General features: G+C 45.0%; 1 protein-coding gene across 2 annotated transcripts in view; it reads left to right on the top strand.

Annotated features, from left to right (window-relative positions):
- The window catches only part of FAM107B (family with sequence similarity 107 member B), a 205274-nt gene that overhangs the window by 132653 nt on the left and 57122 nt on the right, over positions 1 to 15499 (top strand). The window contains exon 1 of one of the 2 annotated variants that reach the window (XM_043883544.1): positions 1378 to 1535. The exons of the other annotated variant lie outside the window; for it this stretch is intronic. The gene's annotated coding sequence lies outside the window, so the exon portion shown is untranslated. Of the gene's footprint in view, positions 1 to 1377; positions 1536 to 15499 lie in introns of those variants that run through there. 2 annotated transcript variants of the gene reach the window in all.

Genomic DNA, 15499 nt, shown 5'->3' with positions numbered 1-15499 from the left:
AGAACTGACTCCCATGTGGGGAGTGGGGAAAATCTAAGCCGGATCCCAGATTCTGGTTTGGTGACTGATGGATCCATTGTCAAGAGCAGAGCCAACACAACCCAAGAATGGGAGAGAAGTAAGACTTGTGGGGAACAAAGTGGATAAAGTTCACACAGGTCAATTTTGGGGCTTGGAAGACACTGTCTCTCTAAATCCTGTGGCAGGTGATCCCACCCCCTAGCAGGCTTCAAGGCCTAGGGAAGACCAGACTCTAAAGTATTATGACTTCAGAGCATCTTTGGAGGAAGTCATTGATTCGTCTGCTCAGTTGCTAAGTCATGTACAAAACTCTTTGCAACCCCACGGACTGTAGCCTGCCAGGCTCCTCTGTCCACGGGATTATCCCGACAAAGAATACTAGAAGGGGTTGCCATTTCCTTCTCTAGGGGATCTTCCCAACCCAGGATGGAACCGGAGTCTCCTGCATTGGCAGGTGGATTCTTTACCCCTGAGCCACCCGGGAAGTCCCAACTGGTTTACCAAAACCCATAATTGATATGACTTTTTTGTGTGATCATGACCCAAGCTGTTTCGGTCAGAAAGGTTTGCCCATAAACAAGTGCTTATTCACCTGCAGCCAAGAAAATTAAAAAGCTTTTGATCTAAAACCCATTACTGTTGTCTTTATTGTTTGTTACTCTGAAACAGATACCTCCCCCACCATTTTTTTTTTTTTAACCTGCTGTGATTCAGGGAGATTGTAATCTAAGAGTCTTAGGGTTGGGCAGAGAAGCAATTTGCTCTAAGAGAGCTGAGAAAAATGAAAACCTGAGAGGAAAAAAAAAAAAAAAAGAGGCAAAACATACCTTTTTCTCCTTTCCTAAAAATTTAAATACCCTTTCATGAGTGAGGAGGAGGAGTCTGAACAAATTACCCGGTCTCTGGGTTTCAGGCCCTGGTTGGTCAGTAAATTTGTACGGTTACAAAACAAATCTGATTCCCTGTCCCTTTGAGTTTTCTCTGGAGACGTGTTGGCAGGATTTTAATGGGGAAGCTTGAAGCCAGACAACAGCAGCCAAACACCCCAGAGTGCTTGTTCTTGCGGGGATGGTGGTATGTGTGTAATTTCCCATTTCTCTCATCTGGTGATACTCAGTTTTTTGTTCCAATACAGTATTCTCTCTCCTTCGAGAGTTCCCAAAGCGAACCAAACTAAAACCACAGAAGAAAAACCTCCGGAACCAAACCCGCTGACTTTTTCCCGGTGTAGCCCTAGTGGGCCACGGTCCGGAGAGCCGAGCTCCAGCCAGCGCGGCGGGGCGTGTCCGAGGGCGTGGCCTCAGCAATCTCGCCCCGCCCCCGCCCCGCCCCGCCGCTTAATTCGGACGCGCGGGGCCGCGGGGTGTGAAAGAGCCGCCCAGCGCCGGACGGGTAGCTGCCGCCGTCGGAGCCACCGCCCGGGCCGCTCTCAGCTGCTGGGCCACTGGGTGCCGCCGCGGCCGCCCGGAGCGAGCGCCGGGGAGGGAGCCGGGCGCCTTTGTGCGCGCGCCGAGGTGGGTTCGCCTCCGGCACTTACTTTGCACACAAAGACTGGGAGCTGAGGGGAGGCGGGGTGCCCGCCAGGGCTACCGCGTGGCCGCCCACCCTGCTCTGACCCCCGGCGCGAGGTTTTCCCGGTGGGAAGGGCCGCCAGGCTTCCCCTCCCCGCGGCTGGCGCGGGGGTGGGGGTCCTTGCGTGCGGGGGTTGGAGGGTTACGGTGCGCAGGGCGGTGGGCTTGCGGGGACCCCCGGCCACCCCGCGCTGTGCAGGGGACGGGTCCGGGGTGCGGGGTCGGGGCGTGGCAGGGGCCGCGTGCGGGGAGTCCCTGGTACCCGGGGATGCAGGGGATACGGGGAGTGCCGCCAGGGAGGCTAGCCTGGGCGGCCGCTCCGCTCGGCTTATTGTTGCTTCCTCGGCCCTGAAAATGGAGAGACCCTGCTTGGAGCGGGGATGCGCTGCCCACCGGCTGCGTCGCGCGCGGCCCGATGCCGAGCCCGGGGCGCCCGGCTCGCACCTCGCAGCCCTGGCCGCCGCGGAGCCTCCGCCTGGACAAACAAAGGAGGGGCAGCGCGGGGGTTGCCCCGCTGGTTGAAAGGTGATCGGGGCACTGTTTCCCAAACAGCCTGCAAGTAACTTTTCCATATCTGCCTCCTCTCCGCTCTGCTCCTATTGCTCCAGTGAACCCAGTATGTTGGGTGGCGTCTGTACCCAAGGCGTCCTAAAATTTTGATTCTCATAACTCCTCCCCCTAGCATCTTCGGGTCTCCTCTGGGATGGCGGGGATGCCTCTGGCCAAGTTTTGACGAGCTTTATAGGGGATGGTAACAGTCCTTCTGAAATATGGAGAGGAATCCCGTAGAGGATAAATGGCAGATCTTCTCTGTAGTAAGATACCGTAGCCTGCCTTTCGCGGGAAGACTTGAGTCAGTGACAGTAGAGCAAAGTTCTTTGATGAGAATGAGTGTGATATTTAAGACAAATATAGAAAATTTGAATAAGGCCTGTTAGGCTTTATATTTTTAACTTGCCAACAGGTACTTAGTTTCTCCTCGGACTATGTCCCTCTTTCATCACATTGGAGATTTCAACTGTACAAATTGCTTTGAGATAATATCTGAGGTGCATGTCTAGAGATTTCTTAGTGCTAGTAGTTTCCAGCTTAAAGCTTTTAGGTGTAAAATTATATATGTTTATTAACAAATTGAAAAAAAACAGGGAAAAAAAAGTCACTCATGTACCCAACCACCCAGACATACCCTAGAAAAAAGGCATATTTGCTTCATTTATGGCTTGGCAGCCCTGGTGTGAAGTGTGTGTGTGTGTGTGTGTGTGTGTGTATATGAATGTGAATGAATGAAGGAGTTACTGATTATTAATCTTGACCACTACCATCAGTCTAAAATATGATCTCTAATAACCTCAGTCTACAATGATGTTTTGCCAACAGATTGTTTGAAATATATTTCCTTATAGCCTTGCAAATAACCACCTTGTGTAGAAGGGGGAGGGAAGAAGTAGAAAAAACAATGCAAGTTCCACTTAAGTAGGAAAGAATGGACTGATGAAAGCATTTAATGTACTCTGTTCTTTGGATTTCAGGAGTAGTTTTGGGTTGACTTTTTTAAAAAATAAAAGCAACCTTTCATTTTTTAAAATGTTAAAAAAAATAAAATTGTGTTCTAAGAGCCACGAAAAATTGTAACAGAAAAGAACTCTTTTTGTAGAACCAGGAATAGCCATGGTTTTGTAGCTGGTGACATGCTTGCTTCTAAAAGACCTTGCATTGGGAAAGTAAAACAAGAAGGATTTTCCTGTGAGTGTAGAGAGTAGTTTTCAAGTGCCTGTGTTCTGGGAAAAAAACAAAAAAACAAAAAACACATTAAACCACACATTTGGCCACTGAATGTTTTTGTCATTATATACTTTTATTTTCCACTTGTAAAATTTTCCGACATTTAATTTCTCCAATATGAAAGTTTAAAAAGAGATCTTAGAAATGACTGTTTAGAAGTACTAGACTGATGATTAGGATGATGCAATGTTTTCTGAAGTTAGAAAATTTACGAGAAGGAAGTTGTGGTTACGTACTGTCAGGTGCAGTCTTTGTTCCTGTTTCTAACGTGGGGCTCCTTACTGTGCATATGTGTTTGGGGGGCTTACGCTACAGTACAGTTGGCTCTCCAAACCCCTGAGTTTTACATCCCCACAGTCACCCAATCAAGGATTGAATCTGCAGGTGTCAAACCCCAAGATGGAGAGGGCCAACTGTATTCATCGTACTGCACCATTTTATATAGGGACGTGAGCATCTGTAGATTTTGGTGTCCTCAGGGGTCCTGCAGCCAATACCCATAGACACAGAGGACCAACAACAGTGACCTGTGAGTGTAAAGTTTGTGACCTGTTGTGATAATGATACCTTTCTCCATCTAAAAGTCAAAAGAAACTAAAATAGGGGCTATCAGAATCTCTTAATCTTATTTTTCAATCCTCCTGTGACCTGGAACAGTCCAAGCAGCATAGCCAAGCTGGACAGGAGGTCAGAGTTGAGTCGCTTTGCTCTTAAAAGTTCTGTTGCTTTACAGGGAGGAGAGAAAAGTTTGGAAGTGGTCTAGGGTTACAGACTTGTATGGCTGTTTGTGATGGCCTGTCCCTGTGGCCTGGCGATTACATTCCTGACATATTTAAAAGTAGGCTTGGTTTGAACTTGAGAGAAGTGCTCTGAGAAGTCTGGTTCCTGAACTGTATGTGGTAGGATGCATGTGGTCATTTGTTCATTCATTCCTTTGATTTCTTCATTGTTTAAAATGTCACAGAGATGGAAAAGAGTTTTTACTGATTTTGATGGGAGTGGTTAAGGTATGGAAAACTTCTTCAAAAAGAGGGAACATAGTAGGTTAATAACATGGCTTCATTTTTTTTAAGAGTTTTTCTTTTTTTTTAATGTGGACCATTTTTAAAGTCTTTGTTGAATTTGTTACAATATTGCTTCTGTTTATGTTTTGGTTTTTTGGCCATGAGGCATGTTGGATCTTAACTCCCTGGCCAGGGATCCAATCTGTACCCCCTGCATTGGAAGGCAAAGTCTTAACCACTGGACTGCCAGGGAAGTCTCATAGGGCTTCATCTTCTTAATGTCCTGTCTGCCCTTTCCTTCCAGAATTCTCTGAAAATGTTTGGAGAAGAGAGGCCAGGAGGTTTGGTTGGGTGAGGTCTGGATTTGAGGCATTTTTGAAGTCCCCGGATATCTTGAGAGATACAAACTTGTCAGCCTTTTTTAAGTCTGGAGAAAGTAGCTGTGAGCACTGACCCGTTTTTGCATCTCACTTTGGGCTCCCGTTGTGCAGGGAGAGAACTGTGCAACAGAGGAGTCTGTGTGCACAGCCCGGGGCCACTTAGTGCTGGAATGACCTGAGGAGACTTCATTGCATTTCCTCACGTAATTTCCTAGTTCAAGCTTGGCCTAGTTTTGCTCTTTGTTAGTGAAGCAAACCAGTTTCTCCCCTTCTCCTTGTGCAAGAAGTGCTGGGTCCCATCCATCTGAACTGTAAACCTTTCCTTATGCAATGTACCCAGGGAACTCCGCTGAAAAGGATTCACGCTTTTATTGCATCTGATGCTGCTGATTCCAGGACCCTGTCAGTAAAAGAGAGAAAATCATTGGTCAGCTGCCATTTAGTCCTGGTGAATGGACGAGAGGCTATTTCTAAGGCTGATTGGGATGCTTTGTTTTCTATTCATTCCTTCATTGAACAGACATTTTCTTAGCTCTTCCCATGTGCCGGCACTGCCCTTGCATTGGGCGTACTGCAGTTGACAAGTCCCATTGGGTCCCTGTCCACCTGGCAGGGTAGGAGAGGAAAATATTTAAAGAATTGTGTAAAATCATTGTGTTTAATGACCATGATGTTAAGAGAAGGGAAGGGAAGCTTTGTGAATTAAGGTATCTCAAAGAGAATGGTGTAAATCCCAGCTCAGGCTGTGCGATTGAGTTTCTGAACTGTGGGTAAAGTGTCTGGGGTGAGAGGCGTGGTGGGAACTGAGTGTGATTTACCCAAGGCTGAGAGCTTGGTGATAGGAGCTTGGTGGAATAGACTTGGAAGACTGTTCAGTTGTGTCTAGAATTTGGCTGAGGGTTTGGGACACTTTCTGGTGCAAAATTGAGGAGGGACTAGGAAACCAAGGTCTTGTTCTTAATGTTCTTGCTGAAGGTAAACCTGCAGGCCATTTGTGGTGGGGATGTGGTGTCCCAGCAGGTCTGAGGGATTCCAAGGACCTGAGGGCTAGTGTTATGTGGTGGGGGGAGGCAGGACCAACTACATCTGTGCCCATCCCAGGTTCTGTTACTATTGAAAAGATAAGAGAGGGGTTTGTGGGGAACTTGTGGGAGGTCTTATTTAAGAAGACCTTTCAGACTCAGGTGAGCTGTAGGAAGGAAAACGGGGAGCAATGCAGAAAAAGAAGGGCTATCGCTTTGACATGAGTAAACTCTTCTGTGAACTCTGCAGTTCTACCAAGGGTTGCATTGAAGGTCAAGTAGCCATAGTCTGTGCCTCGTGTGCTTGGAGAGGTGGGAAGGAGGCATAGTTTAGTGACAGTGATGTTCCTTACAGACAGCACAATCTTGGAGTTCTGCAGTGTGGGAAAAAAACTCCCTCCACCCTCAGAGCTGTGAAAACAGCATGACCTATGTATGGGCTGTCTGCAGTGCTATTCCCGGATATGCTACTGAATTATAAACCCTTAGCAATTGTTTCATGGAGAAGTCTTAAATGAAGGATTGTAGAGCCTAGGCAAAAGATAGGAAAAAAAAAAAAAAAGTGCAGGTAGACCAGCTGTCCAAATCCTGGTGGGTTGTAGGTATGCGTTGTCTGGAGGATTTTCTCACTTTGTTCTCTGTTCTCCTTTCTGTTGTCAATGCCAAGGGTATTATAGTGAAGCATATATGGGGTACAGCCCTGCTTGGTACCAGCTCTGGGTGAGAGGAGTGGAATTGGGGAACGGGGCATGTTAATGAATGTGCTGTAGGGGAACGGTTTGGAGCTTTGAAGCCAGACACATCTGAGTTAGAACCAGGTAGCTCAGTTGCTAAAGAATCTGCCTGCAGACCCCGGTTCAATTCCTGGGTCAGGAAGAAAAGCTGGGGAAGGGATAGACTACCCACTCCAGCATTCTTGGGCTTCCCTAATGGCTCAGATGGTAAAGAATCTGCCCGCAATGCGGGAGACCCTGGGTTAGGAAGATCCCCTGGAGAAGGGCATGGCAACCCACTCCAGTAGTCTTGCCTGGAGAATCCTCATGGACAGAGGAGGAGCCTGGCAGGCTATAGTCCACAGGGTCGCAAAGAGTCGGACACCACTGAGCAAGTAAACATACACACACACACACACACACACCCAGTTTCATGAGCTCCACAAGTCACGGAGGCCCTGGGAGCTCTAGTGCTTTTGTTCGTGAGATGCACTTGGTGAGATCTCCCTCAAGGGCCTGAAGCCCTAAAACACAGTCCGTGAGACATGGCTGGCCATGGGTGTTGAGGCTCTTGTGTCATCGCGCACAGATTGTTGGTGACAGTGGTGCCAAGATGCTGATGAGGGACACCAGTGAGAGGAGGCGAGCGGTGAAGGGCTTTATCCCTTTTCGTCTGACCTTTCGGGATGCCTTCACGCCTTCAGGAGTGTTTTAAAGATAACCTGGCTTTGCTCTTAGAAACGGTGTGTTTTATTCTATTCTTGGACACAGATTCTGGCACCCTTTGTAAAGTGTCATATTCACGTGTCTAGGAGAGAGGCTGTGATCCCATGGTGTCAGCTTTTCTGTGTCATTCTTAGTATATGTAACACAGAGTGCATTGTAACACAGAGTGCATTCGGTGATCATTCGGGTTACACTCACATTTCATCCAGGTTTTTCAGGCGTATGGGCGGGATCCATGCTCATCAGTTTACAAAACCATGCAGTCATGTTATGAACTCCTGCAGTATAAATAATCAGTTGTTTCTGGGTGTCTCATGGAGAGGTATGAACATGTCCTTATGCTAGAGGAAGTTAATGCCATTGTGGATATGTATAGAAGGGGGCTTTCTAGGTGGCTCAGTGGTAAAGAATCTGCCTCTCAATGCAGGAGATCCAGGAGTCGCGAGCTGGATCCTTGAGTCAGCAAAATCCCCTGGAGAAGGAAATGTCAACCCACTCCAGTATTCTTGCCTCCAGAACTCCATAGACAGAAGAGCCTGGTGGACTACAGTCCATGGGGTCACAAAGAGTCAGACACACACACACACGTGTAGAAGCACTTTCTTTTGAACGTTCTGTTCCCTTACATTGTCATGTCATTTAAGATAGGTAAAGCTGTGGTCAGGGTTCTTTATCTTTCTTTCGTTTTTTTTCCCAGATGCCCAGAGTAGTGCAGTGTGTTGGAAAGAGAGAGACCTAGTGTTTTAAAATGTTCAGAATCCTGGGCCCAAGTTCACCATTAATGGTTTCCTAGCAGGTCATTTATTTCTCTTTTTTCTGCTTCCTCATCGATATGAAGATAATCAGCCTTGCCTACTTCTTAGAGTGGTCTTGAGGGAGAGGTGGAAGTCTGTCTTCATTTTACCTACTGGCATGCTCAGGATGATCAGTCGTCATTCCTGGGGCTGCTCTGGGGTTCAGTATCATGCTAGCCACCCCCTAGGATCAGGTGACTCTTTGAAGGTGAGGGGAGGCAGGGCACAGAAGGGAGAGCAGGACTGGCTGCATCACCCTTTGTGTTCCTGATGTGGGGTGGGAGTGAGGGAGCATCAGTTATACTGTGCATGGTGCAGGGAGGCACTGTGGATGTGTACGACCCTGTCAGACTTAGCATCTGACTGGCTTAGGCAGTTAACCTAGTAGGGCTTCCATATTCTCATCTGTGAAATGTAATTATAATAAATATTTTTATTATTACCAACTAACAGTTCTTGAGCACTTCCTGCCTTGTGCTAAGTGCTTCATAAGTGCTCTTTATTCCTTCAGCAAATACTTAATGAATTTTTCTCCATGCCAGACCCTGTGCCAGACTCTGGAGCGTGTAGATGGGAGGGGTAAAATTCTGCCTGCATGGGGCTTCTCTTCTAGCGGGAAGACAGAGTATAAGGCATACACAGATGATGTGCTTCTGAGCCCTGTTGGTGCTGTAAAGAAATCAGGTCAAGGGGCAGGAGCAGAGGCGGGCCTGCATCTGTCTGTGCAGGTTCAAGTACAGATAACAACCCAGGGGCCGGAGGCAGTCATCATGTGGGCCTACAGGCCACTGGGGACCAGGGGAGGGTCCTGAGCAGGAAGTGGTGGAGGTCGGCCTTGTGTTTTGTAAATATCCCCCTGTAGCCATGATTGCAAAGGCCAGAGTGGAGGCAGGAGGACACATGGAGGTTCTTGTGAGTCCTGGGGACTGCGATAGAGCTGGTGAGAAGTGGTTGGATGGATCCTGAAATACTTTGAAGGTGGAGCCATCAGGACTTGATCATGGTTTGGAGCTGATAACAGGAGAGGAGAGAAGTCATGAGTGATACGTCTGTGTTTAGCCTCAGCCCCTGGGTGAAGATTGACACCGTTTATTGATCTGGGAGACCCGGGAGAAGATTATCAATGCACACAAACAGCCTCTGAAATGAAAGCCGTTTTAGGCTTCCAATTTCACAGATGTGGAAACTGAGGGTTAGAGAAGTAACAAGTTGGCTGTAAGATTAAGCCGAGTCAGGATTAGGATCCAGGTCTAGTCCTTGCCCCAACCTTGCATTCTCAGCTGTTTTGCCGTGTTCAGCAAAGTATCTGAATTTACTGTCAAGAGTAGTTTGGTGAGAAAGGACCTGTGCAAACACTGAATACATGTCTCTCTCTCTTTTTTCATTACAGCCTTATTGAGGTGTCAGTTATATACCATTCAGCTCCCCCATGATGAGTGTACAGTTCCGTAAGTTTTAGGAAGTTTGTACAGTTGAGCAGCCATCGCTCTATCCAGTTTTTGACTCTGTAGTCACTTCCTGTTTCCATCCCTAGTTTCAGGCAACCATTGATCTTCTGTCTCTAAGGTTATGCCTTTTCTAGAAATTTCCTACATAGAGAATCATATACTACGTGGCCTTTTGTGTCCAGTTTTGTTCATTTAACCGAGAATTTCTGAGGCTCATCCATCGTGGCACAACACGTCTGGTCTTAAGGAACATTCTTTGCCTTGGTCAGAAAGAGGAGCTCAGTGCTGATGAGAATGATTTCTGTGGAGATGGGCCTTCAGATGATGATAAACGTAAGGATGGCACGCCTTTCTCATTGTGCCAGGTGTGGTTTTGTTCATTATATTCTGTGGTCTTCCAAGAAATGCCTCGAGGGAGGTACCATTAGTGTTAGTGTTTTACAAAGGAAGAGAAGTAAGCCTAGAGAGATGGAAAAGCTCGCCCCAGGTTCTAAGAGCTGGGATCAGAATTCGGCCTTGCCTCCTGTTGGCCACAACTCCACAGTCACTTATCTATGTTGATGAAACTTCTGACTTCTTAGCCTTAGGAAGGGCTTGGAATCCCAGGTGGAATAATGCACTTGCCAGGTCAATCTAAAACTGTAGTTTTAAGGAGGACATTTATACTGCATTTTAATTTGGGCATCCTTCCATGGAAATGATGACGTCTTAAAGTGATGCATTTTTGAAGGAATTTTCTTAGGTATGATGTGAGGATAGCACCAAATTAAAAACACATAATTATGTCATTAGGTAGAGCTTGTGTGTTTGAGTTGTGTCTTCAATATTATGTTTACCAGAAGGGCAGTTTTTTGGGTATGAAGTTTCCCAAGGCTGGTACCTTCTTATTAGTGGGCAGAATTTAATTAGGCATCATGCATTTTTCAAAATGCATTTTCTCCAATTCACATAGAGTTCATACTGGAAGATTTTGTCTTCCCCATTGCAGAAGAGTTCTTTGTACATCACAGATGGCTGAAAGTTTTGAGAAGAGTTTTAAACACTTCATATCTTTCTGTATATACTTATTTTTTAAAAGGTTATCAAGTTGCTTGTTAAGAGCTAGTTATATAATTTAGCCATTTAGCCATGATAAGTGATAACCTCATTGGACTACGGACTAACTTTGCATGAGATTCTGCCCTTGGTTTCTGGTAAGGCACTTTTTACTGGTGTCACAGCTTCCTAACTTTTTAAAATGGAATTATAGCATCTTTAAACTAACTCTGTAAGTGTAGTATAGCTTTCATTTTTAGGGATTTGAAATTATAGTTCCAGTTTACTAGTTCAAAATAGCAAACAAAGAAAGGTGACTTTTTATTTTAGAAAACCTGATCTTAATAGTAAAAGATCAACAGGATTAAGTTTTGATCTAAAAAGATTGTCTTTGAATCTGTGTTAATCTAATCTCTTCCTGCCATTAAAACCAGAGGGGACTGTACTCTTTTTGAAAAAGATTAACCAGTGAAATGCCAGATCTTGAAAACTTAGCCAATGGGGACAACCACTGTTGCAGACTCATTGGGCCGTTCCTAGGAGTGGCAGGTTAAAAAAACTCATGACTTGAGCTAGAACAGAGTGTTAGGATTTGGGAGCAGAGGGAGAGACTTTAAAAAATGCAGTAAGGAAGCCTGGTCTTTAGTTGCATCACACTGTTTAACTTCACTCTCTGCCCTGGTTAGACAGCTTGCTTCAGCTGTGCCGGCTACTAGCACACACAGCTCAGAAGCTGGAAACAGGCTCCCACTTGTTTCTGTTTGCATTCCAGGCTTGCTTCCGACTGGCAGTAGCCTTGAGAGGGGATGTGGTACTGGGCAGCCAAACCAAATAAAACTTGAATTGCAGGAGGTATAAATGGTTGGAGCAGTTTATGTACGTTCTACCTCAGTAATAATAATAATAAAATAATTATTATTTGGCCACACAGTGTGGCTTGCAGAATCTTAGTGTGCTGACCAGGGATTGAACTTGTGCCCCCCTGCAGTGGAAGCACAGAGCCCTAACCACTGGACCTCCAGGGAAGTCCCATCTATCTAAATTATTTGGGGAAACAAACAAACAAACAAAAAAAACACCTGTAAACTACACAAAACCAAATCTCTCCAGGGACTAGCTGCTAGGGTGGAGTCTTGTTCAAGAATGCAAAATCTGCATTACCACTTAGGTGTTCATCTTGTTTCCTTCTCTCCCATTTCATAGGTACTCTGCTTGCTTCAAATGCTGACCTCTCTGCTCAGAGCATTGATTTTACTCTTTTGAATGAAGCTCACAACTGCTAGAATCCTGTTGGCAGAAATGGTGCTCAGGAACCTGTAAATTTCTCTCTAGATTACCATACTTACTGCCTCTTGTTCTACCAACCAAGATCTTTTGAGCCTTCTTACCAAAAGTTTCCTTTCCTGTGCAGAGTGGGGTATGGCTCAGTTTCTGCTCATGGGCCCTGCCCTTTCACTTGGGGAGTGGCTGAATTGCAGTTTCAGAGCATCAGAAGGCAAAGTGGGGGGGGGGGCAGCCCAGGAATTTGTAGGACTCTCCATCTTCCCCACATTGATTTCACCCCTCATTGGCTTAAGAATGTCTTTTAGTAGTTGATTTCTTCATGCCAGGGTCTGAACAAAGCCCGCACATTGCGTTTGATATGCCTTGTGTAGTTTCAACTCTAGAGCAGCTCTTCTTCCCCCTGTCCTGTTCTCCCTAAGTTATTGCTTTGTTGAAGAAGCAAGTCAGTTGTCTTATAGAATGTCCCACATTCTGGATTTGACTGAGAGTTTTCTCTTTAAACATTTTCTACTAGTCTCTGTATTTCTGTAACCTGGAAATTAGCACTAAAGCTTGAGATTGTTGATATAAAACAATAAAACAACCACTTAATTTTACAGCAAAATGGGTTTATTTGGGAACAGCAAAGAATTGCTTTTGGGGACCTGCAACTTATGGTGAACCATAGGTAAATCCAGAGAACAAAGGAGAGAAACATTCTTTTATAGAGAGGTGAGAGTTGGGAGGGGCCATTATAAACAGAGTCCATTGGCGGAAACTGGGAGTTCAAAGTGTTGTGGCTTTTCCTTGGCTGATGTGTGACAGTCTCTTATTGGCTGGGCTGTTACTGGGCAAAGAGAAGTCCTTCCTCCTGCTGGGTGATAAAGTAATAACCTTCTTTCTGTTGGAGATACAAAGGTATCTCTTTTCCTTTTCAGTCTGCAGTTGGCCTTGACTGATGGGACCTGAGAACTCCCTCTTCTGGCCTCCTGATTCCATTTTAAATGAGGTTTCCTTTTATTAATTTTCATAGATTCATGTTCAGCTTTGTGGGGCAAGATGAGTTTGTTGATGGTATTGTACACTTCATGTCCCATTATCTCGGAACAATATCTGGTTTTCTCCCTTATAGTGATGCTGAGGTTAATCATTGGGTTCATGTAGTGGCAGCTTGATCCTTTCGTTGTAAATTTTCTCATCATTCTTTCTCTAAGGGTCTGTTAGCATCCTCTGGGAACTGTTGCCTGAATTGATTATTTCATGAGAGGTTGCTGATTCTTCTTGTCTTAATGAACATGTTAGTGAGTGTGAGATGAAACTTAAACTAGCCAGGGTGTCCACTTGAGGATGGCTCAATAATCAGTAGGAAAGCAATGATTGGCTTGGCTTTATCCAAGCATAGCGAATACTTCCAGACATTAGAGCTAATTGCCATTTGCACCCACTTTTATGAATGTTACTGTGAAAGTGAAAAAGTGAAAGTGCAAGTCACTCAGTGGTGTCCAACTCTTTGCGACCCCATGGACTATACAGTCCATGGGATTCTTCAGGCCAGGATACTGGAGTGGGTAGCTGTTCCCTTCTTCAGGGGATCTTCCCAACCCAGGGATCGAACCCAGGTCTCCCACATTGCAGGTGGATTCTTTACCAGCTGAGCCACCAGAGAAGCCCAAGAATACTAGAGTGGGTAGCCTATCCCTTCTCCAGTGGATCTTCCTGACCCAGGAATCGAACAGGGGTCTCCTGCATTGCAGGCAGATTCTTTACCAGCTGAGCTACCAGGGAAGCCCATGTTACTGTGCCAGGTTGATTTTATTGTAAGTCTTGTTTAGCAGCAACATAAAAAATTCTATCTGTGTTTGCTAACTTGGGTGCTTGACTGTCACCTAAAAATTAAGAGATTATGACATGGGTTTATAAATTAGAATTTCATATGATGGTGTAGACCATGATAGATTATCTTCTTCAGTAATCATCTAAAATTTCCTGACACATATGGATATTTATGCCTCATCTTTCCTTATAAGAGAAGATGTAAACCATTGATAAGTTTAAAAATACAGGAGGCAAATGACAAATCTGAAATAGTTGAGTTTCTGTTCTGCCTAGATGGAAGAAAAATGGACCTCTGCTGGCAACTTTCGACTTCATTGTTAAGATCGGAAAGGATGGATTATTGCAATGTGTGTAGCAGGAAGTAATTGGGAATTCCTTTTCAAGGAGGGTGGTTATAGCAAATGAATTTAATATATGTGTGCTCCGTCACTGCCACTGGAACAACCACAATATGATTTGGGGACATACCCAACATTTGAAGGCCCCTGGGATGGAAATACATTGTTTCCTCCTGCCATAGGCAGGCTCGCCTTTTGCCAGCATGTAAGTGTGTTAGTCAGTTGTGTCTGACTCTTTGCAACCCTGTGGACTGTAGCCTGCAAAACTCCTCTGTCCATGGCATTCTCCAGGCAAGAATACTGAAGTGGTTTGCCATTTCCTTTTCCAGGGGATCTTCCCAACCCAGGGATCGAACCTAGGTCTCCTGCATTGCAGACAGATTCTTCACCATGTGAGCCATATGTTCTTGGAAACTACAGCATGAAAAGGATATTCATAAAGCAGGTTCTAGGATCCCCACAGGCACAGTCTCATGATTAGGAGTTGTGCCTGTGACCTGACACTTGGTATTAAATGAATTGTAGCTGTGATCAGTACATCATAAAGGTGTGACAATTAGAAACCTAAAAGAATTTGAAATTAGAAACTACCCTGCATTGTCACAAAGGAGTTGAGCTTGAGGAAGCCTTAGAGATCAAGAGATCATCTCATTTAGACTCATTTTGTTTGGTGAATAAACCAACACTCAGCTGTGTTAACTACCTTACCTGAGACCACATAGCTCATTAGTGGTTGACTTTGGAACTGGAACTCACCCCACACTAACAGCCGCTAACATGTGGGTGTTTCTTACGCACGTGCTAACTGCTCTCTATGCGTTGTTTATGGGATCCTCATTCCGGGATGGAGGACTTTAATTGACTGTATTTTACTGTGGAGGACGCTGATGCTTAGAGACCGTCAATGATTTATCCAAGATCACAAAGAACTCAGAGTTGGCCCTCTGTATCTGCAGGTTCTGCATCTGTGGATTCAACCAACTTTTGATAAATTCCAGAAGGTTCTAAAATGCTTGAATTTGTGGCATTCTGATAATTATTTGCAAAACATCTATATTGTATGTACAGCTATTTAAATAGTATTTGCATTTATTAGGTATTATAAGTAATCTGGAGATGATTTTACAGTGTACAGGAGGATGGATGCTCTTAGGTTTTACGCAAATACTTCATCTAAGGATCTTGCACATCTCAGTATCAAATAAATCGCAGCTGTGACCAGTACATCATAAAGGTGTGACAACTGGAAACCTAGAAGAATTTGAAATTAGAAACTACCCTGCATTGTCACAAAGGGTTTGAGCTTGAGGAAGCCTTAGAGATCAAGAGATCATCTTATCTAGACTTTGGTGTCCGTGGTGGTCCTGGAACCCTTCTGTGCTGATACTGGGGGATGACTGTATATTCCTTAGAGAAAAGGTGTGTTTATTCACCCTCTGGTTCTGCCTTTTACTTTAGCCTTTTCTTCTTTTCTTCCTTCCTTCTTGCTCCTCATCACTATTATTATTTTAACTTTATTATTCCTTATTAAAGGAATTATTCCTAACAACCCATAGACATTGCCTT

The sequence above is a fragment of the Cervus elaphus genome, chromosome 23 (assembly GCF_910594005.1).
Source record: "Cervus elaphus chromosome 23, mCerEla1.1, whole genome shotgun sequence".
NCBI classification, from domain to species: Eukaryota; Metazoa; Chordata; class Mammalia; order Artiodactyla; family Cervidae; genus Cervus; species Cervus elaphus.
This window is presented reverse-complemented; position numbering and strand designations above follow the sequence as displayed.